Below are 15,393 nucleotides of genomic sequence, written 5' to 3'. Positions count from 1 at the left end.
AAATTATATACAATACTTTTAGCACATATAAAAACAAACCGAAATATACGTTATTTATTTTATTATGAACAATATTTACATTTTGTACAAAGTTTCACTATATATTTATTTATTTTTGTATTTATCTTATATTATACAAGCTGGCGCAAAAGTCACTTTATATTTTTAAATTAAATAAATTTTAAATAAAGAAATCAAGTAGATTTTATTTAATTTTATTTATTTATACATTTTAACATTAAAATAAACTAATTGTTCAATATACTATCTTTTAAAACCCTCCGTTTTTAACAAAAAGCCAAGCTCTTTCTAGGCTGTATTTCATGACAATTTTTTTTTTTTTTTTTTTTTTTTTATTTATTAAAATTATAACCATCGTGTCCTGACAGGCAAACCCAATGCGTCACGATAGTCAAAAGTACAAATATATCCTAATACACACAAATATAAACAAGACAAAACAACAGACATAAATCACCTCAACAGGTGTGCATTGTCCCATACGAACTGAACCAAAACTCCATATGTGCAAGAGAAAATGTCAATATTTCTATGGACAGAATTAAGCAGATGAATAGCCTTGGCCAGAGAAGAGTTGGCAAGTGCTCCAGTTCTAGACTTTACAGGCAAGAATAGTGGACGCGACCGAGAACTATAACCACCTTCAGGAGCCCACATTTGAAGCTGCTCGAGCACTGAAGGATTGTCTACGATGCCCTTGAGCAATTTCCAGAAGTGTTTAATTACATAAACACTTCTGCGAGTCGACAAAGAAACGTATCCCAGGGCTCCCAAAATAAAAGCACTGGGAAACAAGAACGGATAATACCCGTATTCCTTCAAGTATAAATATCGAAGAAATTTACGTTGTACTTTTTCCAGCTTCAATTCATTACATTGATTCATTACGCCTGGGATCCAAATGATGGAGCTAGTTTCTAGCACGCTGCGGACTAGAGTATCATAAAGAGTGCGCAATACTAAAGTATTCTTGAAGGAACGCGCATTTCTCAAGATGAAACCGAGCATTTTTAAGGATTTGCTATGAGTCTCTGCAATGTGTTGGCTAAATTTCCAACGTTCTTCGAAATTCACTCCTAAATCCTTAGTTAAAGAAAACCTTTCCAGAAAATATCCGCCTAAATGGTATGAATATTTTGCCGGCGTTAACGAAAATGACATTGTGAGACATTTCTTTACACTGAAAGGCAATTGGTTATAGCAAGCCCATTTCCATATAGAGTTGAGATCCTCCTGTAGGTCGAGGGAATCAGAAATCGAATGCATTTTCTTGTAAATTTTCAAGTCATCTGCATAAAATAAAAAATCTGAATGCTCTATTGCTGTTTCTATGTCATTAATGAACAATAAAAACAACAATGGACCCAAATTGGATCCTTGAGGTACTCCAGTAGGGGTCTTATATCGTTCTGAAAAAGAGTTATTGTACTTGACGAATTGATATCTATTGGTCAAGTAATTTGAGAATAGATTTATGAGATCTTCAGAAAACCCGAAATTAGATAACTTTTTACAAGTAAAGCATGGTTAACTTTATCAAATGCTTTTTCAAAATCTGTGTATATGACGTCCACTTGTACACCAGAGTCCAATGATTTTAAAACATAGTTAGACAAAACCATTAGATTAGTGACAGTGGATCGAGATTTACGGAAACCATGTTGTTGGTCGAGAAGCATACACCTGCAATGATTAAAAATGTATTTATGCAAAACAATTTCAAATAATTTTGCAGGTGATGAGATCAAAGCTATTGGCCTGTAATTGTCAATCTGAGATTTGGGACCCTTTTTATGTTTTTAATTGTAATGTTTCTGGCTCTAACGCTTTAATTTTTTCTTGAAAAATATTATTCAGCTCAGAGTGTTTTAGGTTTGTTCATATAAACCTTTTTCTTAAGATAAACGCAAAAGAAAAAAATCTGGTGCTCTCAGATTAGGCAAGTCATTTCAGCGACCTATTGCAACAAAGAAAATATTAAATTATCAGTCGGTATCTCTCTTCTGTTACCCTCAATGCATTACTTTAGTTCATTTAAGAGAATGTAGCTGTTGGTCTACAGCTTTAGGATTTTAAAAATCCTAAGTTTTGCACTTTTTTCAATTGATTACACCATTTCAGTGAAAATCGGTTTCATCGACATAAAAAATAACTACTAAAATAATTTAAAAAATGTTTTTAAAATGAAAAGTGACTTTTGCGCCATTCTTTAACAATGCTTTTGAAGTAAGGGCAAAACTAACGAAATCGTTTATTATATATGTGTTAATTTAATTTTAAAAAAATACTGAAAAAGTATATTTATGAAAATTTATTTATATTATTACAGAGAAATCCTTGTAATTTATTAACCAAATTTATTTATAAAAATGCAGCTCACTTAGTTGTAGAATAAAATAATTTAAATTTAGTCGAAACACAAACTGTAATAATGGAATACTAAACATATTTTTATACGGTTCCATAAAATCATTAAATTATAAATTAAAACTTGATGAGAATTATATTTATTTTGATCACTAAAAAAGAGGATAATAATAATTAATTAATAAATGCTACTACCTTATTTGTAGAAAAACTATAAAATGGATCCTAGAAGCGTAAAAGTATAACATAAAAATTTATTTGACTACCTTAAACTATCCAAAACCAGTAACTCTAGCACTTCATAAAATATTGCATTCCTTAAACTATTATAATTAATAGTGTCTCAAAATAAAGCCTAGTGAATGTATTTATATTTGATCAATAAAAACTGAATATTGTAAGATATACAAATAATAGCATATGTATAATTTTGTGAGCTTCATAAAAATATAACCAAAGCAACTAATAAAAATTTTAATATAATAAGAGCTTAGTTTTTAAGAGACATCTTATTACCGGCGTTTACGTTCTCGGGTCATGTTTCCAAGTATCGTTTGGTGTAGGGAAGTTAAGTATAATTAGGTATTTATTTCTAATGAGTTTTAAAAAAATATACAATCTGTTTCAAATTTTAGTCACAAAACATGGCGTATTTCAACTGTTTTTTATTGTACTGGATGACTGGATGTATGTATTTTTATTAAAACTCCTGTATTTTAATTTTATTTAGCATTATTAAAGAGCAACTTATTTTAAATTAGTAACTCGCAAACTTAACTTTCAATCAATAAACTTTTTAATAACTGCTTTATATCAGTAAGTAGCTTTAAGGCAAATTTTTAACATGATGAAAGCTTGTTTCTTAATAGCGTGCATGTAATACTATAACTAATTCACAAGTAGCTATAAAAGTATATTTTAAAGTTCATTTTCGCTAAATTTATTATTAGGTTAATAAAACAATTAATCATGTATTATAACTAATATTAACGATATTAAATAATAATTTATTTTAAAATCAAGTATTAAAATCAAGAAAAGTTCATTTTATTAAACCATTTCAGAATCCTTTAAATATATTGTAAATTTATCTCACATATATTTTAAAACATAGTAAGATCCTTAAACATTTTGCTATATTTATTTCTCTATTAGTATTAAAGATATCTGTCATTTTATTTTATAAATTTATATTATTTTGCTTATTTATAACCGTTTAATATTATTTCTTATATTATTTCATATTTCTGTAATGCGACCAAATTCGCTTTAAATAAAATAAAAAGTAAAGTGAAATCATTTTGAACGTAAAGTTTAAAATTAAATTTAACTAGATCTTTATACGTTATAAATAGGGCAATGAGAGTAATCTTAAATAAAAATAGATTAACTAATTGTAAAAGTATGATTGATAGATTAGAATGGTTGAATGTTCAAGAAATATTGAGTATGAATGTTTTAGTATTTATATATAAGTTAGAAAATAATATGTTACCTGAATATTTTAATAAGTATTTAATAAGAAATAAAGATGTACATAAATATAATACTAGAAATAGAGAAAATTTAAAGATAATTAAGTATAAGAAAACGAGTACGGCTAGGGGAATTATGTACGGAAGTTTTGATTTATATAATAGTCTTCCAAGAGAAATCCGAAACAGCAAAAATATAACGGGTTTCATAAATGGAATAAAAAAACACCTTCGTACATATAGAAATAAATTATAATATTAAGACTTTATTATTGTATATTTTTATTTTTTCTTTCTGTTATGTATTTTTTATATATTTTTATATATGTTTACTAAATTTGTTAGATGTAAAGATTAGCTATTAAGCTAAATAAATTAATAAAATAAAATAAATAAATAATTCATATTTACCAAAAACAACCTATTAAAATATCAAATATGACAAATTTAATATAGTATTATTTTGAAATTCTTAATGATTGGATTATTATATTATAAAATACATCCATTTCATTTTTTTTAATATTCATAAAATAATTTACATGTAAGTTTAAAAACAAGTTAAATTAACTACATACATGGAACTTTCATATTATTTTATATTTATTAATAAGCACAATGCCTTACAACTAAGTAAGTAGTGAACCACTAAGTCTAACTCAAAATCTGTAAATCAGTGATATCTATTTTATTACTAATAAAATAATATTCTAGTTTATAATCAATATACATATTTCACTATACAAGACTCAACTTGATTAAATTGTATCTATTTTTCACGATACTGTGATATAAAAAAAATAAGTAAAAATCTAATTGGATTTTTTGTGCAATCTGTTTTTTCAATCCTGACATTTAGCAAAACTTCTGTCTTTAAATCTTATGCCGGTGAATCGCTCATCAGCGATTTATCAGAAAAGACAATTATATTTTTATCCTTTTAATCTTACAGTATAGTAGATATCTCCGTAATCAATTCATTGAACATTTTTTGAAATGTTTTTCTAGTCTTGTCTTTTTAACTACTTAGTTAAAAATTCCCATTTTAGATTCTATGGAAAAAACTACGTTTAAATTTTTTTTCAAAAATACCAAAGAGCATGCAAAATCACTCTTAAAATTATATTTTGAAACCTCTAAAATATTTCTATGCTAGAGTTTCTTGCTACCGTACATCCAAATTGCTTTAAGGATGGATTTGTATATGAGTAGCTTATTATCCATTGTCATTTCGGAAGTTGTACCAATTATTCAGTAATATTTACTCAGACTAAGCCCTAGTAGTTTTCATTTATACCAAATATGAGTTTTCTAGGTAAGTCTTCTGTTGATATGTATTCCAAATATGATTGTAGAAATATTACTTTATTAAATCAGACGGAAAGAAATAGTAATTTTTTCATAGTAAACGTACATGGTCAGACTTCAGCTCGTTTGTATTTTGTTGAGGTTTACTTGCAACCCGGAATCTCATAGAAAGTCATACTTTCTGTGTCGTCTAGTTGCACAGATAATCTTGTTTGTAGTTGGCAAACTTGCTGCATATATTAAGCACAGTACTGGTCCTAGTACACTGCTCTGAGGTACGCCACGTTTTATTAGAGCTATCAAAAACTTTTGCTCTTGATATTTTAATACTCCATATATTTTTATAAATTCATATATGTTTAATTAGAGTAATAAATAAATAATAATCACTAATTAAATTTCTAGGACTTGTTTCAATCTGATAAATTAACAATTTAATGAATTTTTGTCTAAATTTACAAGGTCCAGACTATATGACGGATACAGTAAGACATTCTAGCCAAGGAACAATAATATGTGGTCTGGCATTGTCGTGGTGGAACACTTTGTATTGCCCCATTTCGACCTCATCTTCAGTTTGCGTAAATGTAAGCAATATGTGGTATCAATAGCTATATTATACGATAACATTCTTTGAGTATAACAATTTTGTTATTTTTTGTATCCTTCCCAACATATTATTATTTTTTTTAACTTGTATTAAAAACACACTATGTATTGTAATAATGTATAGTTTATTATTTTTAACTCAAACTGTGAAAAATACGCATTAACTCAAACAATTGAGAAGTCTTGAAAGACTCATTAATCAATATATTGTGTCACATAGTAATTAAATAATACAAGATGTGATTGGTCATAGCAATTCATGTAGTTTTTGTTTCTAAACACGTGCAAAGTTATGTTCTTAATAAGATATAGACTAGCACGAATAAATACGTCCTTTTAAAATAACTGAATCTTTTGAAATATTAAGACCCGATTCACCCGATGCAAGAAATATCATAAGATTAGTTAACAATCATCACTTAAGTTTACAATTTACTTTTGTATTTTCCTGGGCTTGTTAAAGCTAACATCAAATAGTCACAGACGACCCAATATGTCCTTGAGCTTTAGGTGACTACAATCGAATTCTAGAAAAATACTGTATCTAAATTGCTGAAGATAAACTCCAGTTACGAAGCAAGTTTATAAATCATAAAATATTTATTACTCAAAATTTGAGAAATACCTTTATCAAGAATTGATTACAGACTATTTTTGCTATATTGATATACAAAAAATAGCATCTTTGCATGATCTTAGATGAACGTTTTCAACGAAACAGTCGTTTTTTATGAAAAAATAAAATTATAAAACATGTCAAAAATTTATCAATATTCTTTATATAATTCTAAAAAATATACAATCAAATTTTTTATAATAAAATTTAATAACCATTACATTTTGTTTGGTAGTTAATTGATCTAATAATTTAAACAAAACACATCAGGTGATAAATTACACACAGTATGTAGAAAAGGTATGTGTGTGATTTAACGCTTGGATTAAGTGCTACAGTAATGAAATGTGTTCAATTACAATCTCTCCTTCTTTAAAATAGAACCCCATAAATTTTTATTGCATTTCATTACAGCGATAAAAAATAATAATATGAAAATAATTATTACTGTCGGAGGCGTCCGACCCTAGGCGAGCCCTGAAATTGCTTTAACTGCTGACTCGCTTATCAAAGAGCAAATTGGAATTGGTGAGAAAAAAAGAGCATTTTTCCCGCCTAATGGCCGCGGTTCCGCCGGTCTGTTGGACGGGGGCAGAAATAATTAAACGGTGGCCTTTCCTTTTTCCTTCTTCGTTTTCCCTTCCCGGCCACAGTTTTCATCCTTAGCACCTTCTCTCACGTCCGTATCTCTGGAATCATGCAAGAATTGCTAACTGTTTCTTTTTGTCTGGAAAAACGTCTCGGTTCCCTCGGGCTACGTGACTTTCGGACTGTATTGGAGATGAGAAGGAAAATTATGCATCATGTACAATAAATAATAATGAGTTCAATTTAAAAATATACACAATTATGCCTATCCTTTAAAATAATAACCATTATTATTATAATTCAGCGTTCCATTTCAATGAGCCTATTTTTCGTAGACAGACTTCTATTATTCAAATCTCAATTTTAATTTTTTTATCAACCATAATGTTTTTTTAAAGCGTTTATTTCGATACAATAATTAGTTTTGCAAACATAGTATTACATACAATACATGTGCTTTATAAGCATATTTATGTTTACAATTTTGTTATTAGCTATGTGAGGTTCAGCAATTGAAACACTCTTATATTCTGATTGTGAACTATCAGGGATTAACTTGTATTCTTTTTTATAAAACCCAATTTTATTCGTGAAAAATCGTTTTAACAATTTAAAAAAAATGTTTTTTTTTTAATAAAATGAAACATCATCGTGAGAAACCTTTTAACAGCTCAAGGCACAAGGTATACGTTATAAATAAATTTTGTCTTTAGAAAAGATAATGGGTGTTTAAAATTTGCTTTCGAAACGACATTTTCTAACCTGCATTAGCGGCTAATATTATTTTTTTTAAATATCCTTGCGACCTGAAAATACAAGGTTAACTATTTTTTCCCAAATTAAAACCATCAACGTTTTATTTTTAATTTTTATTTGTTATTATATTAAAGCTAATAATGAAAATAAAAATGATTATAGATCAATAAAATGTATTGTACGAGTAAATAAATAATATATTGTAAAAATATTTTTTGTAATAAAATAAACGTTTTATAAAAATATATATTAAAAATCATTCTACTTACCCTTTTTAGATCTTTTAAAAGCATATTCTGTTATGAACGTTGATACCTTGTTTATTTCTGGATTTTTAATTTATTTAATAAAGGTACACACTTTGAATTTCATAACGTTCCCGTGTCAATATCAAATAAAGGAAAAAACATTTCGTTGACATTAGCAAAGAGAGAGTATTCTTGAAATATTCGCAGAAAAGATTTATTTATATTTAAAAAGCTGTCCAAAAGTAATCAATGCTAATAAAATAATGGTTTTCTCAGCTATTTTGATTTATTTATTTAGGTTGACCTCTTAAAATTTTTAACAAAAATAAGTAATTTCTGTTTTATAAAAATAAGTATCCATATTTAACTTTTTGTATCACAATGTCATATATGCTTGCTTAAAAATATCAAAAATGTATTAATTTTTGTATTAATTGTGTCACTAAAAATCCATTGTAGATCTTTTTTGTCTAAACACACATTAGTAGTAGACAATTAGTTGCATAAAGGGAAGCATGAGAGGTCTTTACTTAAATATTATCAAATATTTAATAAAACCTATTCAGTAGAAATATTTTGATCAAATAAGCTTTTTTCGATTTATAAAATTCTACCCTCATTTTATCCTACCCTTTAAATTATTTACATCAGAAACACAATATCACTGTTAATTTTATTAATGATTTTAACTATATTTGGAAATTATTTTTCATTTTGATATTATAAATTAAAGCATATTCACAAGCATCATTGGCGCTTACTGTATTCGTTTCTTAAAGGGTTCATTGGACGCTGTTACGAGAACAGGAAACAATCAACGCCCGAAGTTTTTCTGCTCATCGACAAGAGATCAAATCTCCGGTCGGTTAATTTAGTCAATTTGAAGTTTCTCCGGTCCCGATACTTGTACGGCCAAGAATGGAAGTTCTTCGTCGAAGTTCAACTTTGTAAATTGTACTTTGAGCGTTCACCTTTGATGCTCTCCTTGGCCGTAATCGATTCGATACCAACCTTGAATAAAGCTGCCTCTAATCAGGCCCGAATCGATTTGAACAGATACGTTCCGATAGTTCAAAAATGGCAATGGCTAATTAACTTTAAACTATGAAAAAAATATGTATTGGATTTTCAGATTTAATATATTTTAAAATCACATTGTTCCGAATTATTTCTATTCACTTAAGATGAGCATTTAATTGAAAGGGGTTAATTAAGAGGGCAGCTCTTGAGTCACATGTCTGTCGGTTTTGGCGATTAAGAACAAAATAAGTACCTACTCTTGATCTCCCTGCGGAAGCTTTCGACTTTTGGCACAGACAACGGAGATGGAGGCAGAGATCATAAACCGCTTATGAAGTTATTAAGGAAGCTTGTTCGAGCGAGTGCCTAGATTAGAGAATTTTGTTTTACGAAAATCTGAATAATTTCTGTTTACGCCTGTTCGAAAAATATGGCGTCAAGGCAAAATCTATAAATGCAGTTTTAATCTCAATATCTCTTTTACTAAAATGTGTGTTGGATAAAATAGTTTTTTTTTTTACAAATTAACGATATAACAATTGAACTTAAAACAATTAAATAATTATACTATCTTTTATTTACCCATTTAATAATAAATATAATGAGTTTATATTATAGCTGGAGTTCATTATAATGCACAGGTGCAATAAATTAACCTTGCTACGGTCATTGTTTAATTTGAGCGCAGTGTAAATTTCCACCTGCATTCTTCGCCAGCTCGTTGCTAGAAGTCGTGTGTTTTATTCTAGATCTACGTCGTAGCCCTACGGCGTAGCTCACACGGTCCATCCCCGTGTCTCTGGTTTAGGATGCACGAAACTCCTACAACACTATTGCTCTCGCCTTTATAAATTAAATTCCTCTCGTACCATAAACTATTCGAGGGGCCGAAATTAAATTCGCTATGAAAACTATAGCTTCGGGCCAGGACTTGCGGCCGGCCCTAGCGGCCTTTGGCCAATTAACAATCAACAATTAGCCTTTGCATAAGATTTGCATACCTTATTGTTTGGGGTCGGCAACAATGGCGGTCCAGGAATGGCTTCACTTGCGTACGTACATGTATACGTAGGACAGTCGGCAGTCCCGAACGCTTCCCTCAGGACACAATGACCATCCTCCTGCTCAAGTCCTCACGCCACACACACGTTAAAATACGTAGCAATTTCGTCGTATGTGATGTCCGATTCTACTGTTTGTACAATGGAGCGTGTGTACAGGCTGCATCAAAGGAACGCGGTAGTTCAAAGGAAGACGTGTTTTAAAAAAGCTATTCATGGAATCGCCTGTGTAAATTATGACGATGCAAATGTAGGGATGAAGAAAGACAGTAACAGAAAATCTGTAATGTCTAACTACATATTTTTTGTGTATAAATAATTCATTACACGCTTTTAAAATGTTTCTGAATAAGTAGATTTTGCAGCGAGGTAATATTAACTGGCCCTCGTGTAGCATCTCTAATTTTTTTTTTGTAGATAGGTACATAAAAATTCTTTAATAAAATAAACCAAAATATAATAAAATATCATTATTCATAATTGAGAAAGAGATGACAAGTTTGAGATTACGCCCCTATTATTAGCTCTATAGCACACGATACAGATATACGTTCGATATACATATCATTACTCCGATTGCTTGATAAATATAAAAAAATATATTGTTGTAATGATTTGTATGAATTTGTTCAAAATATAAACAGAATAAATCTCTTTATTAATTATGAATAATAATAAAATAGATAGCTCTATAATTGACTGTGTTAACGCAAATAGATAATAGAAGGATTTTTTACGTCACATATTTTAAAATATGCACATGGTAGAAAAAATCTTTAATTTTAATAAATTTCTAGACATAAGTCAATTTAAGACAATATAAGACGAAATTGTCAGCCATTTCCATCGCTTTCTTTTATTTTTACAATCGAATAACGCAAACAACCCTTGTTATTTTCGATCAATGAAAAAAACGATTTTCTTCCAGTGCTTAAGCACTTTCATTTGAAAAGAAATCAAAGCCCGGCTGAATGAAGTTCATGACACATCTGGACCAGCGTTTAGAACTGTTTACAATTAGGGGAATGAGTTTAAACGTGGTCGTACATCCACAAGTGATGATACTCATTCGGAACGTCCACTTGTGGTGACTATGCCAGAAATGATCGACAAAATCCACGATATGGAGTGCTCGACGAGTCAAAGTGCTCGAACTTTTTGAGAACACAGGCTTATCACATGGCTCAGTAGTTGCAATTTTGCACAAAAAATTGGTTATGAAAAATATATTGGCAAGATGTGTGCCGCGTTTGTTAACCATTGTGGTCGACTCAATGGCTGGATTTACGCTTTTTAGTCGCAATTCTAACGAGTTTCTGCATCGATACATAATCGTTGATAAAACATAAATTCACCACTACACTTCAGAGACTAAGGAACGGTCGAAACAGTTTCTGGAAGCGATCCGGCTTCAAATAAAATGAAGACAGTGAAATCGGCCGGCAAGGGGATGGACACGTTATTTTGGGTGTTACATTTTTTGGGAATCATTTACATTGACTATTTGAAGAAAGGACTAACGATAAACGAAGAGTATTTTGCGTTGTTATTGGATCAGTTGAGTGAAAAAATGATCAAGAAGATAGTGTTTTTTCATCAAGGCAATGCACGGGTAAATACTTATGCAGTTTCAAAGGCGAAAATGAATGAATAACGCTTCAAATATTCGCTAAATTCACCGTATTAATTAGATTTGCTCCACAGAAACTTTTTCTAATTGAACAAGGAGATCATCACCAAAACAGAAATCTATTTTGAAGACTTTCCGGAACCTTACTATTTGGATGGCTTGAAAAAGTTGGAAAAACGCCGGGCAAAGTTTATTAAGTGTAAAAAATACTATGTTGAGAAGTAAAAATGAATCAACCTATAAGTTTTATTAACCCTAAAGGGTGTGAATTCGCAGCCAGTACAACGCAGGTGGGAACTATTAATAATTTATTAGTTTATATTACATATATTGCTATGATGGGAGAGTATCGTTTTCTCCGAGTAGTGGTGGAGAAGCTGGCACAGGGATGATGTCCATGCTGCGATGATCGTGTTCGGGAGTCTCAGGCCGTATCTAAGCGTACATCGGTGGAAGCGCGACTGCCAAGCGGGCAAATCTGCGAGTGTCTGCTCTCTCCTCATTGGAGATCAGCATTACATATTCAGGGCTGTGCAGCTTGCTGACAAATCACAATCATGCAGCGATCATCCAGCCAATCATTGTACTCGCTTATTAAAACAACGAAATAAAATTATAACAACGCCTTTAGAAAGTGACATTTGCTTGATGTATCTCCAAGGTCAAATGAGTCGGTGCTTTTTATCTTCCGGTGATATATTGTTTTCCGAGACCGTTCGCAACAAAGAAATATTCTGTCAATGCACTGAAGAATCAATGCGTGTTATTTATGTGACATTTTTTTCTATTTGTAACGAGAGTCAATGTGTGGTTCCATCCTTTACACAATATTGTTTTGTTTCTCTATATTGTTGATGAATGATCATTTTTAGTTACAGTCATTTAAATAAAATATATTTACGTACTTTAATTTTAAATATTTTTGCAAGTACTAAAAGTAACACTACTGGCCTTTAGTTGTTAAAGCACAAATTGTCATATTTTTATGAATGGAGTTGACTCTGGAGCATTTTCATAACTCTGGAAAACTGGAGGATCACAAATTCAAATTAAATTCATCATATATCAAAGAGACTAGACTTATACTCTTTTAGAATGTAATCTAAGATAAGATTTGCTCTTTAAGAAGAAATGGACTCCCAAATCCATAATCCTGTTATATTATATTATGGTACGTAAAATGCCAATGCAGATAGAAGATTTTTGGCTTTTATACAAAATTCATTACCGTAGGTTATTGATATATTTTTTACATAATAATTTTTCCCCTTTATATGTAACTTTACTTTGTTGAATACTGTAATGTGCATTCTCTTTTTTTACCAGTTACTTATTATTTTTATTTTTTTTTTATTAGTGTTGTTAAGCTTCAAATATACAAGTGTGTATCTGTGTCTAAGAATTTCCATTTAATCGTCCCACTTTAGAAAACGCTGCCTTTGGGTCACATCTCCCCCACAGAACATTATCCGCCTCTTGCTTCCGCGTGTTCTTGACGTCAGCTTATAATTTGATTCGGACTGCCGCTTTTGTTAGCAAGTGGATGAATTATTTACCTGCTCAGTACCCTTCTCATGATGTACGCAAATGCCCGCCGAAAGCGCTCTTTGTATTCCCACGAATGACTGCCTTGTTTGTTGCCATAGTTCGGGCCCATCGCCTAGGGCGATTTGTTTGTTTCGCGTTTTATGCGGCCAAAAGGTCAGAGCGGATAATTTCAAAGTGATGACAGCCCTTGGTTAATACCGGGTTGTGTTAAAATAAGGGAATAATGCGTACTTGTGTTTATTTTCTCAGAAGCGGTTGTTTCACGTGCGGCTTTGAGATTGTATTATACGCTCGTCTAATGTTCCATAATCTAATTATAAATTAAATAATCATTAAATATAATATTTTACATACGTTGTGATAAATCATTATATTCGCTATTATATGTAATTAAGTTCTATGGAAATATTCTTATACGTTGAAAAATAACAGACGATTACACTGTTAATGTATAAAAATACAGGGGAAAATAAGTATAGAAAGACATCGCATCTCACATATTGCTCCACAGTTTTTCTGCATGTCGATATTATAGTGTATTTTAAAAATATAATAGCTATCCTTATCGATATTAATATGGACTTTAAATATAAGTGGGCTGATCAAAATATATTGAAACCGAATATATTTAAACCGCAAAAACAATTATCACTTCTCAGAAGGCAAAAATTCACGTCAAAAGCAAAAAAATCGTGTCGGAGCCGTCGCAGTGCGACGGCGACGGCACGATTTTATTGCTTTTGACGTGAATTTTTGCCTTCTGAGAAGTGATAATTGTTTTTGCGCTCTCATATTGGTCAAAATTTGGTTTAGATGTACTCTATTCGATCCTCACTCATAATATTATTATTTTATTTTATTTTATTTTATTAATTTATTTAACTTAATAGCTAATCTTTACATCTAACAAATTTAGTAAACATATATAAAAATATATAAAAAATACATAACAGAAAGAAAAAATAAAAATATACAATAATAAAGTCTTAATATTATAATTTATTTCTATATGTACGAAGGTGTTTTTTTATTCCATTTATGAAACCCGTTATATTTTTGCTGCTTCGGATTTCTCTTGAAAGACTATTATATAAATCAAAATCTCCGTACATAATTCCCCTAGCCGTACTCGTTTTCTTATACTTAATTATCTTTAAATTTTCTCTATTTCTAGTATTATATTTATGTACATCTTTATTTCTTATTAAATACTTATTAAAATATTCTGGTAACATATTATTTTCTAACTTATATATAAATACTAAAACATTCATACTCAATATTTCTTGAACATTCAACCATTCTAATCTATCAATCATACTTTTACAATTAGTTAATCAATTTTTATTTAAGATTACTCTCATTGCCCTATTTTGTAATTTTTGCAACATTTGTTTATCTAATTTATTTAACATATTTAACAGTGTTGCACAATAATTAAAATGGGGCAATATTATACTATTGTAAATTTTTTTTTTTGTATTTATACTTAATATATTTCTTAATCTAGATAATAAACCTATTTTTCTACTAATTTTTTTTAATATGTAATTACAATGTTCTTTAAAATTTAATTTTGTATCAACAATTACTCCTAAATATTTTATATTATCCACTATTTCTATACTAGAGTTATTTATTACTATTTTGGTACTATTATCTAACACATTTTTATAATTAATAAACATACATTTAGTTTTATTCTCATTTAATTTAAGTACATTATTCTTTAACCATATTTCTAATATACTTAATTCATTATTTAAATCATTTACAATTTCTTTAATGTTATCACCTATGCAATACATTAATGTGTCATCCGCAAATAGATGAATTTTACATTTTTTCACGTTATTAACTATATCACTAATAAACAAAACAAATAACAATGGTCCTAATTTAGACCCTTGTGGTACTCCATAAGACACTAATTTCTCTTCAGAATATACATTATTTATTTTAACTTTTTGTTTTCTTTTATATAAGTAATTATTAAACCATCTTAAAACTATATCACTTATACCTATACTCTCCAATTTCTTTAACATTATTTTTCTGTCTATTGTTTCGAAGGCTCTCTTGAAATCCAAGGAAACTGCTCCAATGATTTTGTTTGTATCCTTAGCCAATAGCCAATCATTTATCA

Source organism: Plectrocnemia conspersa, unplaced genomic scaffold (genome assembly GCF_051122295.1).
Source record: "Plectrocnemia conspersa isolate PC_06_02 unplaced genomic scaffold, ASM5112229v1 ptg000010l, whole genome shotgun sequence".
Taxonomy (NCBI): Eukaryota; Metazoa; Arthropoda; class Insecta; order Trichoptera; family Polycentropodidae; genus Plectrocnemia; species Plectrocnemia conspersa.
The sequence above is the reverse complement of the archived record's forward strand: the minus strand, read 5'-3'. Positions refer to the sequence as shown.